At 35.0% G+C, this 24,830-nt stretch overlaps 1 protein-coding gene and 1 long non-coding RNA gene across 3 annotated transcripts in view; both read left to right on the forward strand.

Moving 5' to 3' along the window:
• Nucleotides 1-19,176, forward strand: part of LOC309660549 — a 391,217-nt gene extending 372,041 nt beyond the window's left edge. For both annotated transcript variants that reach the window (XR_014263452.1, XR_014263453.1), the window contains one exon: nucleotides 12,666-19,176. This is a non-coding gene — a long non-coding RNA (uncharacterized lncRNA). The remainder of the gene's footprint in view (nucleotides 1-12,665) is intronic.
• Nucleotides 19,177-20,383: 1,207 nt separating this feature from the next.
• LOC309660538 (uncharacterized protein) overlaps nucleotides 20,384-24,830 on the forward strand; it is a 701,196-nt gene continuing 696,749 nt past the window's right edge. The window contains exon 1 of the transcript XR_014263434.1: nucleotides 20,384-20,410. The gene's annotated coding sequence lies outside the window, so the exon portion shown is untranslated. The remainder of the gene's footprint in view (nucleotides 20,411-24,830) is intronic.

Below are 24,830 nucleotides of genomic sequence, written 5' to 3' on the forward strand. Positions count from 1 at the left end.
TTGCTTGTTTGTGCATGGGTGAGATGTACTTATAAGTCACAGTGTCTCAGAGCTGACCTTATAGATACAACTTTGAGAAGTGTGGAGTTGAGGAACTGGAAGGCTGTCAGAGATGAGAGGGTTAGATGGCTTTCAGCTGTGGAAGCATGGTTACAGGAGTGTGATTGTTGATTGGCTGTCTTTCAAACTGTGCCACTGTCATCCATTGTCTGAATTCCTAGAGGCAAGGGCTACCAGTGCAAAGTGTCACTGAGCAACTAAGATGAGTTTAACCTCCAGTCTGCTTTGTTACTTGCCATGTTTTAGGATTATGGCCAAAGAACTATCAGGATTTTTATTATTTGGATTACTAATGAGGTTGAATTTTTTTCCTATGTTTATTCCTTTTCTGTGAGTTCTTTTCTCATCTGTTTAGTCTATTTGTATAAGTTGTTTTTCTAATTTGTATGACTGTCTTCGAGTTTTACAAAAGACTTGACTAACATATGCAAATAAAAAAATTTCCAGTTTATCTTTTTCCTTTTCAAATCTTAATAAACACTAAAAAAAACTTTGTTTACTTTATAGACATACTCAAACTTTTATTCCTGCTACCACCACATCGGAGGCCTTTGTTTTCTTGCACTTAAATTATTGACCTGGCCTCCTGGCCAGTCTCCTAACACTAGTATCCTTTCCTCCAGGCATTGCTGTTACCATGATTCATCTTCCAAGTGCACTGCTTTTATTAAGTCAGTTTTCCTCTGTAAAAACTTCAGTGACACCTTAAGATCTGCAACATAAAATCCTACGACTCTACACAATCCTTTCACATGTATATCCCATCCATAACTTGCCTAGCACAATTCCTGGACTCCAAACAGCTTGAACTATTTATTCTTCCCCAACATCCATAAGTTCATTCATTTTTTCGATAAGTCTTTAGTCAATACCTGTCTTATGCCAGTTTCCCAGGGGATGCTAAGACAAGTAAGACTTGCAAATGTTCATGGGATGGTTGGGAAGCCCAAGAAGTAATCAGACGACTGCCATAGAATGTACTGAGGAATGTAATGAATCAAAATGTGGTAATGAAGAGGAAGGACATGCTTCTCACAGCTGATAAAATGCATGAGCTGAGTCCTGAAAGTCAAAGAGAATCAGCTGCAAAGGTTTGAAATGGAGAGAATGTATGAAACAAGTCGTAGCTCTAGTTCTGTATAGACAAGGCAGAAAGAGTAATGGTGAGAGATGAGGCTAGAGAGAAAACATGGATGTATTTGTAGAGCCATGCCAAGAAAGAAAGTGTGAAGATTCCTTCAGACTATATAATTGACTTAGTTGTCTGGATGATAGAATATGGGAGGTGGGAGGTAACAGAAATGAAATCATTTTGGCTAGGATGATGTTTCCTGACATAGACCTCAGGGTCAATGTTGGATTCACAGACATGGGAGAGTGGAGGAGAAACAGACTTGGGCGGTGAGGAGAATACATTCAGTTTGGGACATACTGAATTTGTGCTGCCTGAGGGAAATACAAAGTCAGAAGTTCAGCTGGATCTTCTCCTCTGCCCTTACCCACAATAGCCCCTCTACCTAGAGCGCCCTCTTGGCCCCTCCTCACTCTCCAAGTCCTACCCAATCTTCAGCCTAAGTCCCACCCATCAGTCATAAAAAAAATCTTTGTCTACTTAAACTCAGCTGAAACATTCGCCTAAAAATGATTTAAATGTTACTTGGCCGAATATATGTCTTGTCCTCTCAATAAAGCTGCTTCTACTCTGTGATATGGCCCCATATGAGACAGAAACAATTCTGTGGGCTGTTTTGATTTAAATTCCACAGCAACTAGAAATAAACAACTTGCTGAGTGAGAGAAAAGCTAGTCTGATGTGGATTTGAGGGAAGAATGTATGCTTGGGGGAAATAGACACTTATTTCATGAATTGTTTAGCCCAATCATAGTGAGGGGCAAATAAGACATCACAGAAGTAGTTTCCCAATCAAGGGTCACAGGTTGTGTGAAGTTTTGTGCAGAGAGTATGTCAGGGCCTTATTATATCTTAATAGATGGAGCCCTAGGCTGTGACCATTGTCATGTTTTGTACATTAGTGAATTGTTAGCTTTTATTTGTAGGTAAGGAAAGAGCGCCTGCCTAGAGATTAATATTGAAATTCATAGCTATCAGGTTTAAATAATACTAAGGCTGCCTTCTCCTACTGCCTTCCAACATAATAAAGCTTTAATCTAAATTAGGTCTTCAAAAAATTATGTGCAACCATAGAGAGACACATAAGCTGTGCTGACATTGAGGATATACAGTAATTGCCCAGGAGTATGCACTATGCTTGTATCTGATGAATTATGAGCTTTGAATACTATTTAGTCATTTCGTATATGTGACCAAAAAAGTGTCACTAATGTTTTTAATGATACTCATATAGCATCGGTCATTGTCTAACAAAATGAAAGACATACTTGAACACAGATAACAAATATATATACCCTTTTCCTAAACCAAATGGCACCTTTTCAGAGACGATTATTAGCAATAAAAGAGAAGCGTGAATGGACAGATTTTCTACACATTTAGAACAGTGAGAAAAAGATTGTGCTGCATATATAAATTTTTTGTGATTCTTTGAATTAAAGACCACTGTGGGGTTAGGATTTAAAAGGAGCCCAGTTCACAGTGGTATGAGTTAGCAATTCTAAACTTACTATTTATGAATTTTAGGATTGAGCATATGAGTAAATATATTGAGAATAATGAAAGCCATATTTCTGCCTGTGGAGAAAGGAGTTAGAAATATGAAAAGGGAGAAGACAAGAGCGAACTCTGTTATAATAAATGAAAATTGAATATAGCAGTACAAATGCATATTTTTAAAATAGAGAAATAGAAATAAAATTATAGCTAGAGATAGGAAGATTTAAATATATGCATATTTAGTAGTTCTTCCTACTGAAATGTCCTAGAAGTAAAGCTACCACTGTTGCGATGAGCAAACCTAGTTCTTAGATATCACTTACTATATACCATAGGCTACTAAAGGAAGCTGGGGCACCTTAGAGAAGTGGCTGAGTCCAGGACTATGGCAGAGAGAGTACAAAATGAGCCTGGAGCATCTTGTCGTGATGTAAAGGAAAGAATTGTTAAATAATATAATGAGAATATGTCAAAAGGACACTGAAGCCAGCTTGAAGTGGCTCTCACTGGGCAAATTTGGGACAATTTCATGAAAATGAATAAATGAGAATAACAGAGCTTTCATGAAATAAAAATTTATGAGTCTATACTAATGTAAATAAGTAAACAAATATATAAATAAGTGGGGGGAAAAGAATATAAAGTTAGAAAATCATCATTTTGTGACCATAATAGATATTATTGATTTAGACAGAAATTGATGATTGATAAAATAAGTGAGAAAAGTTTGGTAAGGAAATTTACATATCACAAAGTATTCTTCCATGAATTAGTTATTACTTAAAAAATAAATATAATAACTTTAGAAGGGATGAATCTCAGAAAAACAGTCAAGTAATCAAAGTTAACAGGTGTCACCAATAATAGGACAAACTAACACTAGGAGACTCTGACATGATACACTAGAAAGAACATAGAATCACTTCCACAGTATTTCTGCCAAAAATATATAATCTGAATCTGACCATAGTGAAACATCAGACAGACCCAGATTGAGCGACTAAATGGAAAGTATGGTTATTGCTTCTTAATGGCGCATATAAACTACCCACACTCAACCAAATGATCACTGAAATATGTACAGATATCAGAAGTGATATGGAACAGTGGATTCAATATTAAAATAATGGAACAAAAATTAAAATTATGATCTTGCCCTTGTTAGCAGGGTATTCATGAAAAACTTCTCCAGTACTAACAAGATCAAGATGAACAAGGTTGTATATTGTGGTATTATTTGAGATAGTGGTGGCCATGTTCTCTAGAATTAAAGGGAAATACATATAATTTCTGAAAACTTTATAGTAGAACAAGATAATACAAGGAAAAGAAAATCAATGGTAAAAGCAAAACATAAATTTCTAAAATATACTTGTCTTAAAAGATGTACTTTTAACTATGGGATTTTAGAATTGAATGTCTCCTTAAAGATTCTCTAATCCAAAACTATCATTTACAAATAAAGAAACTGAATCCAGATAAATTGGTTTATCTGAGATTATCTGGCTAATTAGATGACAACCTGGAATTTGGATCATGTAGTTGAACACTTTATTTGGAATCTTTGATCTGCCTTTTTTTCTGATTGTTTAAAAATTGTTTCACATTAGTGGCCTTCCAATAGACAAGTAGAGATTTAAATGTATCCAAAACCCTCAGATAGCTAGAATCAAGGCATGACTATGTCCTCAATATTATTAAATATATATAGAATGGCTTCTTCCTAAAAGTATGCTCTAAAATTTTCTTTCAATAATTTCTAAGATAGAAAAAAACTAATATGTGATTTTGACTAGCTTATTGAATTATCTGTCCAGAATGAGTGTAAGCTTTTTAATCATTGTTCAGATATGACATGAGTATTTCACATATGCATGTGGAAAAGTATACTTGCCTTTTAGTTCCTATTCAATATATCTAAGAATGGTTGTCATACCATAAAATATATAAAATAAAATTTAAAATAAACATTTTAAAACATTTAAAATAAAATAGAGGGATTGCAGTGGTAAACTATACCCAAATCTATCATTCTTAGTAAGAGCTACTGAATGTTAGGTATTCCATTCAGGAAAATATCGAGTGAGTGACAGCCTCAGGCATTTGGGGACTAATGCCCATGTCATTAACCAGAGAGGCCTTTTTAGTGTGAAATCATGGAAGGTCAAACAAAATCCTTAGCATCATGGTGAAAATTGATTTACGAAAGCTTAGCAATTATTAGTGTTAAAAATATGTTTAACATATAACAAACATTTTTTCGGCTTTATTGTGGTATATTGACAAAATTATAAGATTTAAACTGCATTGTGATTTGATACACGTATACCTCATGAAAGATTCTCACAATCTAGTTAATTAACACATCCATCACATATTTATCTTTTCTTTTTTGATGAGAACATTTAAGTTCTACTTTTAAAAAAAATTCAATTATAAGATAGAGTGTTATCAACTATACTCACCATGTTTTACATTAGATCCTCAGACTGTATTAATCTGATAGCTGAAAGTTTGCACCCTTTTACCAGCCTCCCCCAATTTCCCCTACCTCTCTGCAACAAGTTTTCTACTCTCTGTTTCTGAATTTGATTTTTTTTATGATGCTATAAATGTCATATCTTGCAGTATTTGTCTTTCTGATTTTTTTCACTTAGCATAATGCACTCAAAGTCCATCCATGTTGATGCAAATGACAGAATTTCTTTCTCATAGCTGAATAACATTCCATTGTGTATAGAGATGTGTATATGTATATACACACACACACACATATATCACATCGTCTTTATCCATCATCTGTTGACAGACACTTAGGTTGTTTCCATATCTTGACTGTTGTGAATAATACTGCAACAGACATAGATTGCAGTTATCTCTTCATGATATTGATTTCATTTCCTTTGGATATATACCCAGAAGTGGAATTGCTGGGTAATATGGTAGTTCTATTTTTAGCTTCTAGAAGAACCTACATATTGTTTTCCGCAGCGGCTGCATCAATTTACATTCCCACCAACAACACACGAGAGTTTCCTTTTCTCCACATCTTCATCAACGTTTGTTATCTGGTCTTTTTCGATGGTAGCCATTCTAACAAGTGTTACATAATATTTCATTGTGGTTTTGATGTGCCTTTTCCTGATTATTAGTGATGCTGACCATCTTTTCATGTACATTTTAGCTATTTGTATGTCTTTGGAAAAAATTCTATTTGGATCCTCTGCCCATTTTTTAATCGGATTGTTTGGTTTCTTTTGCCATTGAGTTGTATGAACTTTTTATATATATTGGTTATTACCCCCTTATCAGCTATATGATTTGCAAATATTTTCTCCCAATCCATAGGTTGCCTTTTTATTTTGTTGATAGTTTACTTTGCTGTGCAGCAGCTATTTAGTTTGATGCAGTCCTACTTGTTTATTTTTGCTTTTGTTACTATAGCTTTTGGTGTCAAATCCAAAAAATCATTGCCAAAAACAATATAAGAGAGCTTAAAACCTAAGTTTTCTTCTAGGAGTTTTATGGTTTAAGGTCTTACGTTCAAGTCTTAATCCATTTTGAGTTGATATTGGTGTATAGTGTAAGAGAGGAGTCCAGTTTTATTCTTTTGCATGTGGCTGTCCAGTTTTCCCAAAACCATTTATTAAAGAGATGAGGTTTTTCCCATTGTATAGTCTTGGTACCTTTGTTGTAGATTAATTGACCATATGAGCATGAGTTTATGTCCAGGTTCTCTATTGTTAAACTGATCTATGTGTCTGTTTTTATGCCAGTGCCATACTCCTCTGTTATAACCTTGTAATATAGTTTGAAATCAAAGCATGATGCCTCCAGCTTTGTTCTTTCTTAAGATTGCTTTGGCTATTCAACGACTTTTGTGGTCCCATACGAATTTTAGGGTTGTTTGTTCTAGTTCTGTGAAAAATGCCATTGGAATTTTGATAGGAATTGCATTTAATTTGTAAATTTCTTTGGGTAGTATGAACATTTTAACAGTACTAATTCTCTCAATCCATGAGGACAGGATATCTTTTCATTCATATGTGTCTTCTTCAGTTTCTTTCGTCAATGTCTTATAGTTTTCAGTGTACAAGTCTTTCACCCCCTTGGTTAAATTTATTCCTAGATATTTTATTCTTTTTGATACAGTTGTAAACGAGATTGTTTTCTGGTAGTTTGTTGTTAGCATATAGAGATACAACTTATTTATTTTTTTCTAGAGTCAGTCCTAGTTGCTGCAGAAGTCAGTGGTGGTGACCAGCACTTCTTAGTTTCAACAGTTGGGCAACACACACAGTTGACTCTCAGCTCTCTCATGCCTCCTATTTATTTTGTATTGAAGTATAGTTGATTAACTATATTTTATTATTTTCAGGTGTATAACATAGTGATTCAAAAATTTTATAGATTATCCTCCATTCTTAGTTATTAGAAAATGTTGGCTATGTTCCCTGTGCTGTACAATATATCCTTGTTGCTTTTTTATTTATACACAGTAGTTTGTACCTCAATCCCCTACCCCTATCTTGCCCTTCCCCCCATTTTCCTGTCCCCACTGGTAACCACTAGTTTGTTCTCTATATCTGTGAGTCTGTTTCTTTCTCGTTATAGTCACTAGTTTGTTTTATTTTTTAGATTCCACATAGAAACACAACTGATTTTTGTATATTGATTTTTGTATCCTGCACTTTTTCTGAATTCATTGATTAGTTCTAACAGTGTTTTGGTGGAGTGGTTAGGATTTTCTTTATATAACATAATGTCATCTGCAAATAGAGACAGTTTTATTCTTCCTTTCTGATTTGGATGTCTTTTATTTCTTTACCTTGACTAATTTCCCTGGCTAGGACTTCCAGTACTATGTTAAATAAAAGTGGCAAGAGTGGGCATCCTTGCACCTCATCTTAGGAAAATCTTTCATTTTTCACTATTGAGTATGATGTTAGCTGTGGGCTTATCACATATGGCCTTTATTATGTTGAGGTATGTTCTCTCTATAGCCACTTTTTTGAGAGTTTTTATCATGAATGGGTGTCATATTTTGTCATATGTTTTTTTTTTGCTCCTATTGAGATGATCTTATAATTTTTATCCTTCATTCTGTTAATGTGGTATATCACATTGATTATGCAGTTGTTGAACCATCCTTGCATCCCTGGAATAAATCGTACTTGATCATGGTACATGATCCTTTGACTGTATTGTTAAATTTGGTTTGCTAATATTTTGTTAAGGATTTTTGCATCTATGTTCAACAGGGATATTGGCCTGTAAATTGTCTCTTCTTGCAGTATCCTTGTCTGGTTTTGGTATCAGGGTAATGCTGGCCTTGTAGATGTGTTTGGAAGTGTTTCCTCCTCTTCTTTTTTTTTTTTTTGTTTTTCTTTTTTTTTTTTGTTATTGGGAGAGTTGAGAAAATTGGTATTAATTGTTCTTTAAATGTTTGGTAGAATTCACCAGTGAAAATTCACGGGGACCATCTGGTCCTGGGCTTTTCTCTGTTGGAATGTTTCAATCTCCTTACCAGTAATTGGTCTATTCAGATGTTTATTTCCTCATGATCCAGTCTTTGTAAGTTTTATGTTTCTGGAATTAATCCATTTCTTCTAGGTTTTCCAATTTGTTGGTGTTTAATGTTCATAGCAGTCTCTTATGATCCTTTGTATTTGTGTTGCATTAGTTGTAATGCCTCCTCTTTTATTTCTAATTTTATTTGAGTCCTCTCTTTTTTTTTTTTTTTTTTTGGCAAGTATAGCTAGTTTTGTCTATTTTATTTTTCTTTTCAAAAAACCCATATCTTAGTTTCATTGATCTTCTCTAATGTCTTTTTATTCTTTATTTCATTTATTTCCTCTCTGACCTTTGTTATTTCCTTCCTTCTGCTAACTTTGGGCTTAGTTCTTTCTTTTTTCCAGTTCCTTGATGTTTAAATTTAGGCTGTTTATTTGAGATCTTTCTTCTTCTTAACGTAAGCTTTATCACTATGAACTTCCTTCTTAGTACTGCTTTTACTACATCCCATAAGTTTTGGTATGTCATATTTCCAAATATGTTCTGCTTAGGCTCTCAGTTAATGCTTATTTGTAATATCTATCATTAGAAAGTCCAAAATTTAGCTAGAATTTATTCTTACAGTTACATGGGATCCTGTTCTTAATAATGAATTTCAAGAGGATTTAATATCCTATTAATACTTGGTATTATTTATATTTTTTACACTTAAAAGTTTATCTTCTAAAAATTACAAGAGGGCACAAGATTTGAAGAGTCAGTTTATCAAAGAAGAGATACTGATGGCAAATAAGCACATTAAAAGATGCTGAATATTAGTAATTAAGGAAATGCACATTAAAACAACAATTACACACCCACTAAAATGGCTAAAATTAAAAAGGAGGGGGAAAAAGTGTTGATAAAGATGTGGAACAACTGAAACTCACATATATCGATGGGCAGATTGAAAAACAGAAGAGCCACTTTCAAAACAGCTTAAAGTCAACATACACTTACCATATGACTGAGCAATCACCATCTTAGATATTTACCCAAAAGAAATGAAAACATACATCACAAAAACACTTGTGTTCAGATTTTCTTAGCAGCTTTGTTCATAATATCAAAAACTTTAAACAATCCTACCATATGTGACAACATGAATGAAACTTGAGATTATGCTAAGTAAAATAAGCCAGTCACAGAAGGACAAACATTGCATGTTTTCACTTATATGAGGAATCGAAAATAGTCAAATCATAGAAGCAGAGAGTAGAATGGTGGTTTACAGGGGTGGAGGGAAAGGGGAAATATGGAGTTGATATTCATTGGGTATAAATTTTCAGTTATGCAGGATGAATAAGGTCTAGAGGCATGGTATATAACATCATGTCTATAGTCAACAATATTTTATTGTACACTGAAAATTTTGTTAAGGGGCTAGATTTCATGTTAAATGTTCTTACCACAATAACAACAAACACTGGGAGCAACTCAAAGGCTCATCAACTAGTAAATGGATAAAAAAATTGTAGTGCATACTATAAATTATTGCATTACGATAAAGTATTGAATCTTAGCTAGCAATAAAAAGGAACAAGTTGGTGAGACACTGTAAAATGTGGATGAATATCAAAAGCATCTTTCTAAGTGAAAGAAGCCAGACACAAAAGACAAGATACTACACAATTCCATTAAATGAAATGCTTAAAAATTGCCAAACTATTGTGACAGAAAGTATATGACTTGTCAGAGGTAGGGGTCAAGGAAGAGGAATGACTACAAGGGGGATGTGGAAACTTTTTTGGATGATGGAAATGTTTAATATCATAACAGGAATTACATGCCTGTGTATCCTTGTTGAAACTTTTCAGATGAACCTCAGTTAACCTTACCTAATTATATATCTAAGGTATCATAGAAATAATTTAAATATTTCTGAAATTATGGGTGAAATTTCTTTATTTATTCAATAAATATAAATTTATTATGTATCTTGTAAGCTGTTCACCAAAATCCATTCTTCCTCCTAACATAGTAATAGAGTTAAAACTGAGACATGGTGGCCCAGCTGGGATTGCTTTTCCCAGCCATTCTTTCTTCTAGCTGTGGTCAAGTGATTAAGCTCTATCATTAGCATGTGAATGGAAAGGATATTTGTAATCTCTGTTTTATTTGATTAAGAGAAAAGCTCTGACCATTGGCTTTCACTCTTTATCCCTTACCCTTTAGAATGGGACTGATCAGGATGACCTTGGAAGTCATGTATATATGATGGCATAGTTACAGCCAGCCTCTGTGGCACAGAGCTACTAATTCACTAGGATGGCTCACTTTGGACTGTTCTTGAATGAGAGATAACTTCTTTGTTTTTTAAGCTAATGATTATGGGGGGTTCCTTTGTCATTAAGTAGCCTATCCTACTTTCACTAAAGCGCTTTTTTTTTTTTTAAATAAATTTATTGATTGATTGATTTTTGGCTGCGTTGAGTCTTCGTTGCTGCACGCGGGCTTTCTCTAGGTGCAGAGAGCGGGGGCTACTCTTCATTGTAGTGCACGGGCTTCTCATTGCAGTGGCTTCTTTTGCTGCAGAGCACAGGCTCTAGGCACTCGGGCTTCAGTAGTTGTGGCATGCAGGCTCAGTAGCTGTGGCTTGCAGGCTCTAGAGAGCGGGCTCAGTAGTTGTGGCCCACGGTCTTAGTTGCTCCGTGGCATGTAGGATCCTCCTGGACATGCTCTGCAGCATGTGGAATCGAACCCGTGTCCCCTGCATTGACAGGTGGATTCTTAACCACTGTGCCACCAGGGAAGTCCCTAAAGCACTTTTCTTAACTAAAATTTCTTTTTTCCCTGAGAGTATTCTTAAGATATATTGTTAACTGAATAAAGCAATTTATAGAACAATGTATACTGTAAGCTACCATCTGTTTAAAACTGTTGCTAATATTTAGGGGCAAATTGAATGACTGGGAGACAGGGAGGGAAGGGAGAATTTTATTATATGCCATTGTGGAATGACATTCATGGAAAACATTTGGATTTTGAATTTTGTACCATGTCAATATGCAATCTATTAAAAATAGAGATTAAATTAGGAAATAATTATAAATTATAATTATAAAATATAATCTTGACCCACTGTTTCTATCATATTCAATTACAGAGACTCTGTAGAGGTATTATGCACATCAGGAGATACCATAGAGTCAGAGAAGGATTATAGAACAAATGTTCATTACTTTGCAGAATGTTTGACATATAATAGGATGTCAGTAAAAGTTTCCTGTTCTTCATCTTTGCATGGTACTTCACAGTCTTGTCAGTAGCTGCTTAGTAGACCTTTCCTGAAGTGTGGGCATGCACCGTCTATGGAATGTAAGATGATTTGAGGTTGCACAGGCGGTGCTTATATGTGGTACAAGGAATTGAAATTATAGAGCATTCGCTCACAGCATGATGCTCTTTTCAGTCTTTCTGACTAATGTCAAATTTGACCTTAGCTTATTTTTAACATATCTCTAACACTTGCTAATCTGCTTCAAGCTCAGGATCTTTGAATGAAACAGTGTCTAGCTAGAACTTAGTAAATGCACTTTTTTACCATGTATGCCCATTTTATTCTTAACTTATATTAAAAGAAGTGATACCAGTCCTCCAGTTGTAAAACTGATTTTATATACATTTACTTAAATAAAAATTAGGATCAATTAAAGAAAAGTTCTCAGTAAATAATAATATGAGTTATTCAGGGATAAGGCCAAAAAAATTACAGAAGTGTATATAAAGATTTATAGAATCCCTATTCTTGAAAAATTTTTCTTCTTTCATGAGGGCTTTCTAAACCACTCTTATTTCTCTTTTCTGTGAATTATTAAACTCACAGTTTTACAGTTTTTGTTTAATCAATCCTATGTTTCCTTTTGACAGTCTTACTACAGTATTTGGTTTATTTACTGATTTAATAAGTATTTATTGAGGAACTATTAGGCACTGTCTCGAACTAAATGTACAATGGTGAACATAGGGTTCACATTGTTGAAAAATAAAATTTTAGAGAGTGACTTTACGATATACAGTATACTTAGGGGGAACTAAGTCTCATTAAGAAACAGTACTAAAATGGCATGGCATACCCAGTCGTTACCACTCTGCTCACCATAATCTGATTCTAGCATCCATGAAACATTGAGTCACTCTGCCCACACATACACGTCACTGCACAGATAAAAACTTCAGGAATATACATTCTAGCTGAAAAGATGGGCAATAAGCCATAGATGAAGTAAACTGTATTTTTATATAAAATATCTAGTAGGAGAAGAGAAATCAGGAATCTGAGTAGAGGAAATGGGGCAGGTTGAATTTTAAATCAAATGATCTAATTTACCTAATATTTTAAAGTTGTGTGTCAACTCAAATTCTTGGCTATCATTTTTACCATCTAAATTATGTCTACACACCCCTTCTTTTTTTTCAGTTGTGTGCTTAATAATGCAAGTGATGGAGCATTTTACTGAGTCTGGCCAGAGATTTCAGCATTCTCTAAAGAAAACCTACACCTAAAAGTAAGTACTGGATATCTTAAGTATAGGAATGATGTCATTGCAAAGTCACTGGTCCTTGAAGCACTTACTGAAAGTTTATTATCATAAAACAGTGGTATATATATATATATATATATATATTTTTTTTTTTTAACCTCCAATCCACTAGTGTAAAAGACATCTTCCTTTAACTACAGATATGCAGTCCCTAGAAGACTTGCCTAAGGCCACTGCCTCACATGATGAGGCACAGTGATTGGCTGACTTCCCATACATTAACATGTTCCCTACAGACATTGATAAGTGTTAGATTAACGGTGCCATGAGATTTTTGCAGTGTATGTTTTCTACATGCTCACTTAAATGGCCTTGAAGTAATTAAATAATTCTAATTTCCTCCCCCTCCTTTTCCTCTGATCTTTCCTTTCCATTATTTCTCCCTTTCTCTTTTCTTTTTTCTGTAAATCAGAGAGAAGATTCTTCCCCATTTAATTAATCCAGAAGTCACAGTGATGTTAAATAATATTTTGTTTATATGATATCAAGCCCAAAAGAATAAAAAGAAGTTTAAAAATCCAAGTTATTGCACGGCTAGTTCAAATCCATTACTTGTCCAGCAGTATCCCTTTAAAATATTTTTAAGTACTAAAAAAGTATTCTTTTCTTGAGCTATATATTCAAATCCAGATATCTTGCTGTAGCCTCACTGTTCTCTCTGAAATCAAGACTAATAACATGGTGATTACATATCCTGAAATTGTACATTACAGGCAAATGGGCAGTGCAGTCTTCATCACCAGCAGATAGTACTATGACATTGACCCCTTTCCATTGTATGTTGACAGCTCTGTGCTCTTCCATGGCAATTTGGGATAATCATGTGGAAAATCATTACAAATGATGCATGTTTAATCAAGGGACTACCAGAATTCATGTGTCTTTTAGGTGTTTGGAGGAAACCTGAACGCATTCTGAAAACCAACCAGCAATCAGTACTAAAAGAGCATATAAGTCTCCTGTGGAAACATTTTGAACAACTATCATGAATACAAAACAATCTAAAAGATATGAACTTCAACACAATCACTGTTTATAAATGTGTATTTTATATCATGTGTTAATAAAGAAAAGTTTCCTCTAATACCAAAAAAAAGACAATTTAATTTTGACTTTTTAGTGCAATAAAAAAATAGAGGAAATATAGCTCAGTTTTACAAATCTAGCCTTTAGGACATTAAATAGAATAGATTTCTATGGATATAGTAACATAGAAGTTCATAGCAAAGTTTTCAAATGTAATAAGATCTGTTGGATTTTTCTATCGTAAATACAATATATCACCTAAAAAAAGTCATTGACTATTGCTGTTCTTTTGATTTTCAATATAACTGAAAGTTAAATGAAAGCTTTTTATCTTGTAAGACAGATTTTTCCCACAGCAGGGCAAAACTTTGAGAAATCTGGGAGCATGATTAGACACCATAATTTTTCCCACACATCAAGTACAAATGATTAAATTATCTTCATGAATATGAGATTATGCATGCAAAATAAACAAATTTAAATGTGTATACAATTACCTGTAATCTGGAAATGAAGTACATGTTGTTCATGAACTGTAATTATTTGCTCTCACACATGGAGATTTTTTTGTGGGGTAACTTTGACACCTATTAGAAACAGTTCATGAATTGCTGCTGCTCAAGCTTGCCAGGTTTTATGGCAACGCGGCCAAAGATCTTTTTCTGTTCTTCTTTAGGAAAAAAAAAAAAAAAAATTCAAGGTTTTTAAATCTGTTTGCTCTCACCATAACTTTCAGAGACTTGATTTTATGAGCAATTAAGAGAAATGTTCCTCTGTTATAGAAATTATATGAACCTAGAAGGCAAGATGAGTTTTTCATAATTCTCTGTCATTCTTTGCCTCTCCAATAATAAAGACTTCCAGCCAACTAGTAATGGGTTTCTCTTAACACTCATATTTCAACTTTTTTGACTGTTCTAAATTTCTCTAGTGATCATATCATTTAAAATGTAATTGTTGTGCTCAAATACTTTATTTCCTTAAACTATTAAGTTTTCATGAGAAGCTCATAGAATCTTTTATTTCATGGACCATAAATAAACCAATCCACCACTTCAGCACATTTCTAATTGTAATGCACCATGTAATGTTGTAGTCCATTATACAGATGTTTTCTGTTATTGTAAGGTGGCAGACAGTGACATTGAAATGTGTGCTTGCTTTAGAGACAGTGTGAACTCAATCATGAGTCTTAATGTAATAGTTTTTCTAACTCTAGAAACCCAAATTTATTCAGCCATGTTTGTCTTTCAAGTAAGCTGTTATATTTGTATTCTTAGGAATAACAACCTTGTGAAAGACATGCCCTGATTTCTCTAGGTTAAATACAAATAAATAGGAAGAATGTTTCTCTGATTCAGACTTTACTGTGTATCTTTTTTAAGAGATTTGGTAATTGATACTAAGCATACTGTTGATATGGAAAGTCCTTAAGTTACATTCCTTGAGTTTATGGTAAAACAGTGCCATCCGCCCTGTCATAGTAATAAAAGTAGAATCTGCGGGGTCTTTTTCAGTATATGATTGCAAGTTGTAGTCATCTTTATGAAGAATAGATGAACCCCAAGTACAGATGGAGATATCCCCACTCAAAATGCATGATGCACAATCTTGTTTCCAAATTAACCTTTTCCTTGGAGAAGAAAGTTTCTAATATCTGAGTTTCTTGCTTATAGACTCAAGTATTGGATGTTAGTAACCCATCCTTTGGTGCCTTGAAAAAAAACAGGCTCACTTTAAGGCCATGGCAGACTGGCTGCTAACTTTCGGTCAAAATTAAAAGGTTTCAAATGAAAGAATACAGGGAATGCTAAGTTGTCTAAGGAGAGTCCCTGTCAAATTTTTCATCTCAAACAATAATAAATTGATAACATTGTTATGTGGTTACTAGGTACCAGGCACTATGCTGAGGACTTTTTAGGTATCACTTCATTGAATCCTCAAAACAACACAATAATTAATTAACATTCATGGTACACTCAACTAAATGCTATATTTTAATTATTTTATTTAATCCTCAACACAAATGCATACTACTATTATTACTCTCATTCTACTGATGAGAAGAAGAATGATTATGTAATTTTTCAAAGACCTTTGTAGCAGTTTTCTATTGCTACATAACAAATTACTACTAACTTAATGGCTTACATACCAACACTCATTTATTAGCTTAGGTTCTGTAAGTCAGAAGTTTGAGCACCATATGACTGGGTTCTCTGCTCAGGGTCTCACTAAAGGCTAAAATCAAGGTGTCAGACTGAAAGCTGGTCTGGAAGTTTGGGGTAGAATCTGCTTCTAAGTTTATTCAGGTTGTTGTCAAAGTTCAGTTCCTTGTGACAGGAGGACCAAGGTCCCCATTTACTTGCTGGCTGTCAGGTGGGAGATAATATTTCCTAGGAATTATTCACATGCCTTGACATTTGTCCCCCACCCCCATTTTCAAAATCAGCAACGGAGAATCTCTCTCTTGTTAAATCCCTCTCACATGTCAAACTTCTGTCACCAGGAAGAGCTTTGTCTCTTAAAAGGCTCACCTGATTAGATCAGACCCACTTCCTTTCTTAAAGTCACCCCCACCCCTGCCCCCCCATAGCATAACCTAATCACAGGAGTAATATCTCATCATATTTATACTCTTAGGGATTATACAGAATGTGTACACAGAAAGCAGTAATCTTGAGGGACATTTTAGAATTCTGCCTAAAACAGTCTCATAGTCAATGGGGAACAGATTTCAAATGAAAAATCTCAATTGTCCAAGCCCTAGTTTAGTCATTTTTCAGTTTTAGATGGGGATAGATTAGGAACCTACAGGTTCTCTAGAGTTGTCTCAAAGGGTGACTGAAAAAGAGATATTTATTTACTTAGTTGTAATCGACATATAACATTATATTAGTTTCAGGTATATGACATAATGACTTTATATATGCCCATGTTGTGAAATGATCAGCAAAATATATCTAGTTAACATCCTTTACCACACAGTTAGAAATTTTTTTCTTATGATGAGAATATTTAATATCTATACTCTTAGAAAGTTTCAAATATACGGTACCATATTATTGACTATGGTCACCATGCTGTACATAACATACCCATGACTTATTTATTTTATAACTGGAAGTCTGTAGCATTTGACCACAATCAACAATTTTGCCCACCCCCATCCTCAACCTCTGGAAACCACCAATCTGTTCTCTGTATCGATACGTATGTTTTTTTGGATTCTGAATATAAGTGAAATCATACAGTATTTGTCTTTCTCTGTTTGACTTTTTTCACTTAACATATGGCCCCATGTTGCCTCAAATAGCAGGATTTCCTTCTTTCTTATGGTGGAATAATATTTCATTGTTTGTGCATGTGTGTATATATAGCACATTTTATTTATCCGTTCATCTGTTGATGAACACTTAGGTTGTTTCCATGTCTTGGCTATTGTAAATAATGCTGCAATGACAAGGGGGTGCAGATGTCTTTCTATGTTGGAGTTTTTGTTTGCTTTAGTGAATACCAAGATTGGAATTGCTGGATGAGAGGGTTATTCTAGTTTTAATTTTTTGAGGAATCTCCACACTATTTTCCATACTGGCTGCACCAATTTACATTTTCCCAACAGTGCACGAGAGTTCCCTTTTCTCCGCAACCTTGCCAACATTTATTATTTTGTGTCTTTTTTATAAGAGCCATTATAAGGTGTGAGGTGATACCTCATTGCAGTTTTGATTTGCATTTCCCTGATGATTAGTGATGCTGAGCATCTTTTCATGTACCTGTTGGCTATTTTATGTATTCTTTGGGAAAATGTCTATTGTGATCTGCTGCCCACGTTTTAATTGGATTGGTTGTGGGTTTTTTCCTACTTTATTTTGTTTGTTGTCTTTGGCTATTGAGTTGTATGAGTTTTTAAATATATTTGGGGCATTAACCCCTTATCAGATATATGCTTTGCAAACATTTTCTCCCATTACATGGGTTGCCTTTTCATTTTGTTGATCATTTCCTTTACTGTACAGAGCGTTTTAGTTTGATGTAGTCCCACTTTTTTATTTCTGCTTTTATTGCCTTTGCTTTTGGTGTCAAATACAAAAAATCATCAACAAAACTGATGTGAAGGAGCTTATGCCCCAGGTTTTCTTAAAAGAGTCTTATGGTTCCAGGTCTTATGTTCACATCTTTAATCCATATTGAGTTGATTTTTTTGTATAGTGTAAGATAGTGGTCCAGTTTTCCCATCATAATTTTTTAAACAGACTCTCCTTTTCCCATTGTATATTCTTGCCTCCTTTGTTGTAAATTAATTGACCATATATGCATGGGTTTAGTCCTGGGCTCCCTATTCTATTCCATTGATCTATGTATCAGTTTTTACAGCAAAACCATACTGTTTTAATTACTATGTCCTTTTAATATAGTTTGAAATCAGGAAGTATGATGCCTCCAGCTTTATTCTTCTTTCTCAAGATTTCTTTGGCTATTGGAATCTTTTGTGATTCCATACAAATTTTAGGATTATTTTATTCCTTTAAAAATTGGTATTGGAATTTTGATAGGAATTTCATTGAATCTGTAGATTGCTTTAGGTAGTTTGGATATTTTAACAATGTTAATTCTTCCAACCCACAAGCATAGAATATCTTCCCATTCACCTGTGTCTTCTTTAATTGCTTTCTTCTATGTGCCATAGTTTTGGTGTATAGGTCTTTCATCTCCTTAGTTAAATTTATTTCTAAGAATTTTATTCTTTTTGATGCAATTGTATATGAGATTGTTTTCTTAATTTCTCTTTCTGACAGTTTGTCATTAGTGTATAGAATTTTATATATTGACTTTGTATCCTGCAACTTTACTGAATTCATTTATTAGTTCTAACAGTTTTTTGTTGGAGTGTTTAGGGTTTTCTATACATAATATCATGTCTTCCGCAAATAGAGACAGTTTTACTACATTTTTTCTGACTTGAATGCCTTTTCTTTTCCTTGCCTAATTGCTCTGGCTAGGACTTCCAGTACTATGTTGAATAAAAGTGGCAAGGTTGGGCATCCTCGTCTTGTTCCTGATGTTAGAGCAAAAACTTTCAGCTTTCCACCATTAAGTATGATGTTAGCTGTGGGCTTGTCTTTTTTATGTTGAGACATATTTGCTCTCCACCCACTTTGTTGAGAGTTTTTATCATAAATAGATATGAATTTGTCAAATGCTTTTTCTGCATCTAATGAAATGATAATGAATTTATCCTTCATTTTGCTAGTGTGGCTTATCGTGTTGATTGATTTGTAGATGTTGAACCATTCGTGCATCCCTGGAATAAATCCCACTTGATCATGGTATTTGATTCTTTCAGTGTACTGTTGAATTCAGTTTTCTATGTTCATCAGGGACACTGGCCTGTAATTTTCGTTTCTTGAGGTATCTTTGTCTGGTTTTGGCATCCAGGTAATGCTAGCCTTATAAAAAGAGTTTGGAAGTATTCCCTTCCTATTTTTTGGTAAAGTTTGAGAAAGATTGGTATTAATTCCTCCTTGACTGTTTGGTAGAATTCACCAGTGAAGCCATCTTGTCCTGGACTTCTGCTAATTGGAAGGTGTTTGATTACTGATTCAATATCCTTAGTAATCAGGTTACAGGCATAATTCATTTTATTGTGCTTTGCTTTATCATGTTTTGCAGATATTGCACTTTTTTACAAATTGAAGGTTTGTGGCAATCCTGCATCAAGCAATCTATCAGTGCCATTTTTCCTATAGTATTTTCTCACTTCATGTCTCTGTGTCACATTTTGGTAATTCTCACAATATTTCAAAGTTTTTCATTATTATATTTGTTATAATAATTTGTGACTAGTGATCTTTGATGTTACTGTCTTGATTTGCTGAATGCTCAGATGATGGTTAGCATTTTTTAACTGTAACGTATTTTTTAATTAAGGTAAGTAAATTGTTTTTTTAGGCATAATGATATTGCACATTTAATAGACTACAATATAGTGTACACATAACTTTTATATGCATTGGAAAACAAAAAGAAAATGTGTGATTTGCTTTATTGCAATTTTGCTTTATTGTGGTGGTCTAGAACCAAAATGGCAGTATCTCTAACTTATGCCTGTATTCAGATTTTCTATTTCATCGTGACACAGACTTAAAAGTTTGTATATTTATAAGAACTTATCCATTTCTTAGGTTATCCAATTTGTTGGTTTAAGATTGTTTATAGTTGTCCCTTATGTACCTTCGTATTTCATTGGTGTCACTTGTACTGTCTCCTCTTTCATTTCTGATTTTATTTATTTGAGCCTTCTCTCTTTTTTTCTCGGTAAATCTCGGTAAAGCTTTGTCAGTCTTTTTTTAAATATTTTCAAAGAATCAGCTCTTGTTTCATTAATCTTTTCTCTTTTTTCTTGGTCTCTATTTCATTTATTTTCTCTCTGATCTTTGTTATTTTCTTTCCTCTACTACCTTTGGGATTCATTTGTCCTCCTTTTATTTTTACTTTATTTATTTTCATTTATTTATTTTTGGCTGCATTGTGTCTTCATTGCTGTGCACAGGCTTTCTCTAGTTGTGGCAAGCAGGGGCTACTCTTTGTTGCAGTGCACGGGCTTCTCATTGCAGTGGCTTCTCTTGTTGTGGAGCACAGGCTCTAGGCACATGGGCTTCAGTAGTTGCGGCATGTAGGCTCAGTAGTTATGGCTCAGGGGCTCTAGAGCGCAGGCTCAGTAGTTGTGGTGCACAGGCTTAGTTGCTCTGCAGTATGTAGAATCTTCCCAGACCAGGGCTCAAACCCGTGTACCCTGAATTGGCAGGCAGATTCTTAACCACTGTGCCATGAGGGGAGCCCCATTTGTTCTTCTTTTTCTAGTTTTTTTAGGTGTAAAGTTAAATTGTTTGAGATTTTTCTTGTTTCTTGCAGTGGGCCTGTATTGCTATGAACTTACTTCTTAGAACTTCTTTTGCTGCATCACATAAATTTTGGTATGCTGTATTTCCATTTTCATTTGTCTCAAGGCATTTTTTAATTTCTCCTTTGACTTCTTCATTTCTCCATTGACCCATTGGTTGTTTAGTAGCATGCTATTTAAGCTTGCATATTCATGAATTTTTCCATTTTCTTCTTGTAATTGACTTCTAGTTTCATTCCATTGTGGTTGGAAAAGAGGTTGATATTATTTAACTCTTCTTAAATTTATTAAGACTTGTTTTGTGGCCCAACCTATGGTCTCCCCTGGAGAATGTTCCATGTGCACCTGAGAAGAATGTGTATTATGCTGCTTTTGGATGGAATGTTCTGTGTATATCTGTTAAGTTCATCTGATCCAACGTATCATTTAAGGATGGTGTTTCCTTATTGATTTTCTGTCTGGATGATCTATCCAGTGATGCTAAGTGAGGTATTAAAGTCCCCTATTATTATTGTATTGCTGTCTATTTCTCCCTATAGGTCTGTTAACATTTGCTTTATATATTTAGGTGCTCCTATGTTGAGTACATAAATATTTACAATTGTTATATATGTTTGTTGAATTGATCCCTTTATTGTTATGTAATGCCCTTCTTCATCTCTTATTATGGTCTTTGTTTTAAAGTCTATTTGTCTGATATAAGTATAGGTACTTTAGCTTCCTTTTGGTTTCCATTTCCATGAAACATCTTTTCTCATCCCTTCATTTTCAATCTGTGTATGTCCTTCTATCTGAAGTAGGTCTCTTGCAGACAGCATATAGATGGTTATTTTTTATATAATCCACTTAGCCACTCTGTGCCTTTTGATTGGAGAATTGAGTCCATTTATATTTGAAGTAATTATTGATAGGTGTGTACTCATTACCATTTTCTTACTTGTTTTCCCTCTGTTTTGAAGTTCCCGTTTCTTTCTTCACTTTCTATCTTTCTTTGTTGTTTGATGACTTTCTTTAGTGGTGCACTTAAATTTCTTTCTCATTATCTTTTGTGTATCTACTATAGGTTTTTGCTTTGTGGTTACCATGAAGCTTCATTATAACAATCTATATTTTTAACAGTCTATTTTAAGTTGTTAACAACTTAAGGTTGAACACATTCTAAAGCTCTATATTTTTACTCTCTTCTGCAATGTTTATATTTTTGATATCACATTTTACATCTTTAATCTTGTGTATCCCTTAATTATTCTAGTTATAGTTTTTGCTACTTTTGTCTTTTATCCTTCATTTTAGCTTTATAAGTGATTAATCTACTATCTTTACTATATATTTACCTTTACCAGTAAGGTTTATATTTTCATATGTTTTCTTGATTCTAATTAGCACTCTTTCCTTTCAACTTAAAATAGTCCCCTTAATATTTTTTGTAAGACTGTTTTGGTGGTGGTGAACTTATTTAGTTTTGCTTGTCTGAAAAACTCTTTCTTCCTCCTTTAATTCTCAATGATAACTTTGTCAAGTAGAGTATTCTCAGTTGGAAGTGTTTTTCTTTCAGCACTTTGAATATATCTTGCCACTCCCTTCTGGCCTGCAAAGTTTCTGCTGAAAAATCTGCTGATGGTTTCATGAAGATTTCTTTGCATGTAACAAGTCTTTTTTTTTTCTTGCTGCTTTTACGATTCTTTCTTTGTCTTTAGCTTTTGATTCTTTATGTCTTGGTGTTTATCTCTTTGGGTTCATTTTATTTGGAACCGTCTGAGCTTCCTGGATCTGTATATCTGTTTTCTTCCTCAGGCTAGGAAAGTTTTCAGCTATTATTTCTTCAAGTAAGTTTTCTGCCCCTTTCTCCCCATCTTCTTTTTCTGGGACCCCTGTACTGTGATATGTCCCATAGGTCCCTTAAGCTAGTTTTACTTTTTAAAATTCTTTTCTCTTTTTTGCTGCTGTGATTGAGTTCCATTTCCCTGACTTCAAGTTCACTGATCCTTCCTTTCATTTCACCTAGTCTGCTACTAAAGGGGTTCCTTTCGTATATTTTTCAGTTCAATTATTTTATTCTTCAGCTCTGTAACTTCTCTTTGGTATTTTCTTATATTTGTTTTGTCTTTATTGAATTTCTCACTGTGTTCATCCATTCTTTACCCAAGTTCTGTGAGCATCTCTGTGACAATTCCCTTAACTCTTTATCAGGTAAATTACTTATCTCCATTTCATTAGTTTTGATGTTGTTTTTTCCTGAGCTTTTATCTTGTTTTTTTGTTTGGAACATAATCCTTTCTTTCCTCATTTTTCTTGACTGTGTTTGTTTCTATGTATTAGATGAAACAGCGACCTCTCCCAGACTTGAAAGAGTAGCCTTGTGTAAGAGATGAAACTTATTATTTAACCTTACTCTAATTCTTTGCTTTCTCTCCAGCCATTGTGATTGTCCAAGCAGCCTATTTTATTTTTAATATCTCCCAGTTGTTGAGAGTGTTAAGACCTATCAGTGTCTCAAAAGAAGGTGGGGAGGGATTTCAGTCAGCTCCTAGATTCAGCCTTATTGGAAGCTAGACCCTCAGGAAACAGCTTTTAGAATATGCAAATATATACAGTCCTTTGGGACCACAAGCATAAGCCTTGCTGGCCACCAGATCAGGTGATTTGGAGGTGTCTCCTGGTTACAGTTGCAAAAACTGGGGCCACAGAGGAATGTATACACTCCAGTCTGGCAGATACTATCAAGCTATTGTGAGATAGAGGGAGAGCATAAATATGATGTCCCCTAGCCTGTGTTTCCTGAGAGCACCTCTGCAGGCCTCTAGAGTTGTGCCAGCCCAGAAGCCTACCCCTCAGACCAAAAATCTATAACAAGAAAATAGGCCTCTCTCACAGAAAGACAGGGTGTGTTTCAGTCTGCTGTCTGTGCAGTGTCCTGGGAGTGGTAGTCTGCCAAGAACTGTCAGTCTGATTTTTACAGTCCTGTGAGACCCAGCAATGAAAGCCCCCTGGCCACAAAAGCCAGGTGTTCTCTTGAGTGGCAGCCATAATACTGAGGCCCCAGACAGAAAAACCAAGGCACCAGATATGTGTAAGAGCTCCCGTCTGAGAGATGCTGGCACTCTAGAGCACAGTAGAGGGAAAGTTCAAAGATAGCATCCATCTTTCAAGGTCTCTGGAAAGGTTTACAGTCAGCCCTTAGATATGTGTTTAATTAGAAGCCCTCCCCTCAGGCTGCAGCTATAATGAGAAGCCTATAAGCTTCTTCACAGAAAGGCTGAGCTTCTGGGCCTGTTGCCTCTTGCTATGCTCAAGAACCTTAGCTATTTAAGAATACTCTCTCCATGCATTATGGTCCTGTGAGACCTGCGAGTGTAAACCCCACTGGCCACTAGAGCCAGGCAATGTAGAGGTGTCCCCTGGCAGCAGCTGCAAAAATTGGGCACCAGACAGGGTATAAGCTCCTCTTTGGGAGACGTTGGTGAGCTGGAGCAAGGCAGAGGGAAAGTGCAAAGATTCATTAAGAGCAAGTATGCCAGACCAAAAGCCTGACCCTCAGGCCAAAGCTCCTGGGCAAGTAAATGGGCCCCTTTCTCAGGAAGACTGGGGAAATGTTTTAGTCGACTATCTGTGCTATGCTCTGGAGGTGGTAATCTGCCAAGAACTCTCTCTGATTATTACAGTCCCATTGGACCCAGGGACACAAGAGCCCCTGCCCTCCAGATCCAGATGATCAAGAGGCATTCCCAGGGCTGCAGCCACAAAAACCAGGGCACCAGACACGTGCAAAATCTCCCCTCTGGGAGATACTGGCACCGTTGAGTATGGCAGAGGGAGAGCGTGAAGATGGCACTCACCAAAGAAAAAGAAAAAGAAAAAGGCACCTTCCAGTGTGGAGAAAAGGGAACCCTCCTACACTGTTGGTGGGAAAGTAAATTGATACAGCCACTATGCAGAAAAGTACAGAGGTTCCTTAAAAAACTAAAAATAGAACTACTATATGGCCCAGCAATCCCACTACTGGGCATATACCCTGAGAAAACCATAATTCAAAACGAGTCATGTACCACAGTGTTCACTGCAGCTCTATTTACAATAGCCAGGACATGGACGCAACCTAAGTGTCCATCAA

Source organism: Balaenoptera physalus (genome assembly GCF_965194825.1).
Source record: "Balaenoptera physalus genome assembly, chromosome: 4".
Taxonomy (NCBI): domain Eukaryota; kingdom Metazoa; phylum Chordata; class Mammalia; order Artiodactyla; family Balaenopteridae; genus Balaenoptera; species Balaenoptera physalus.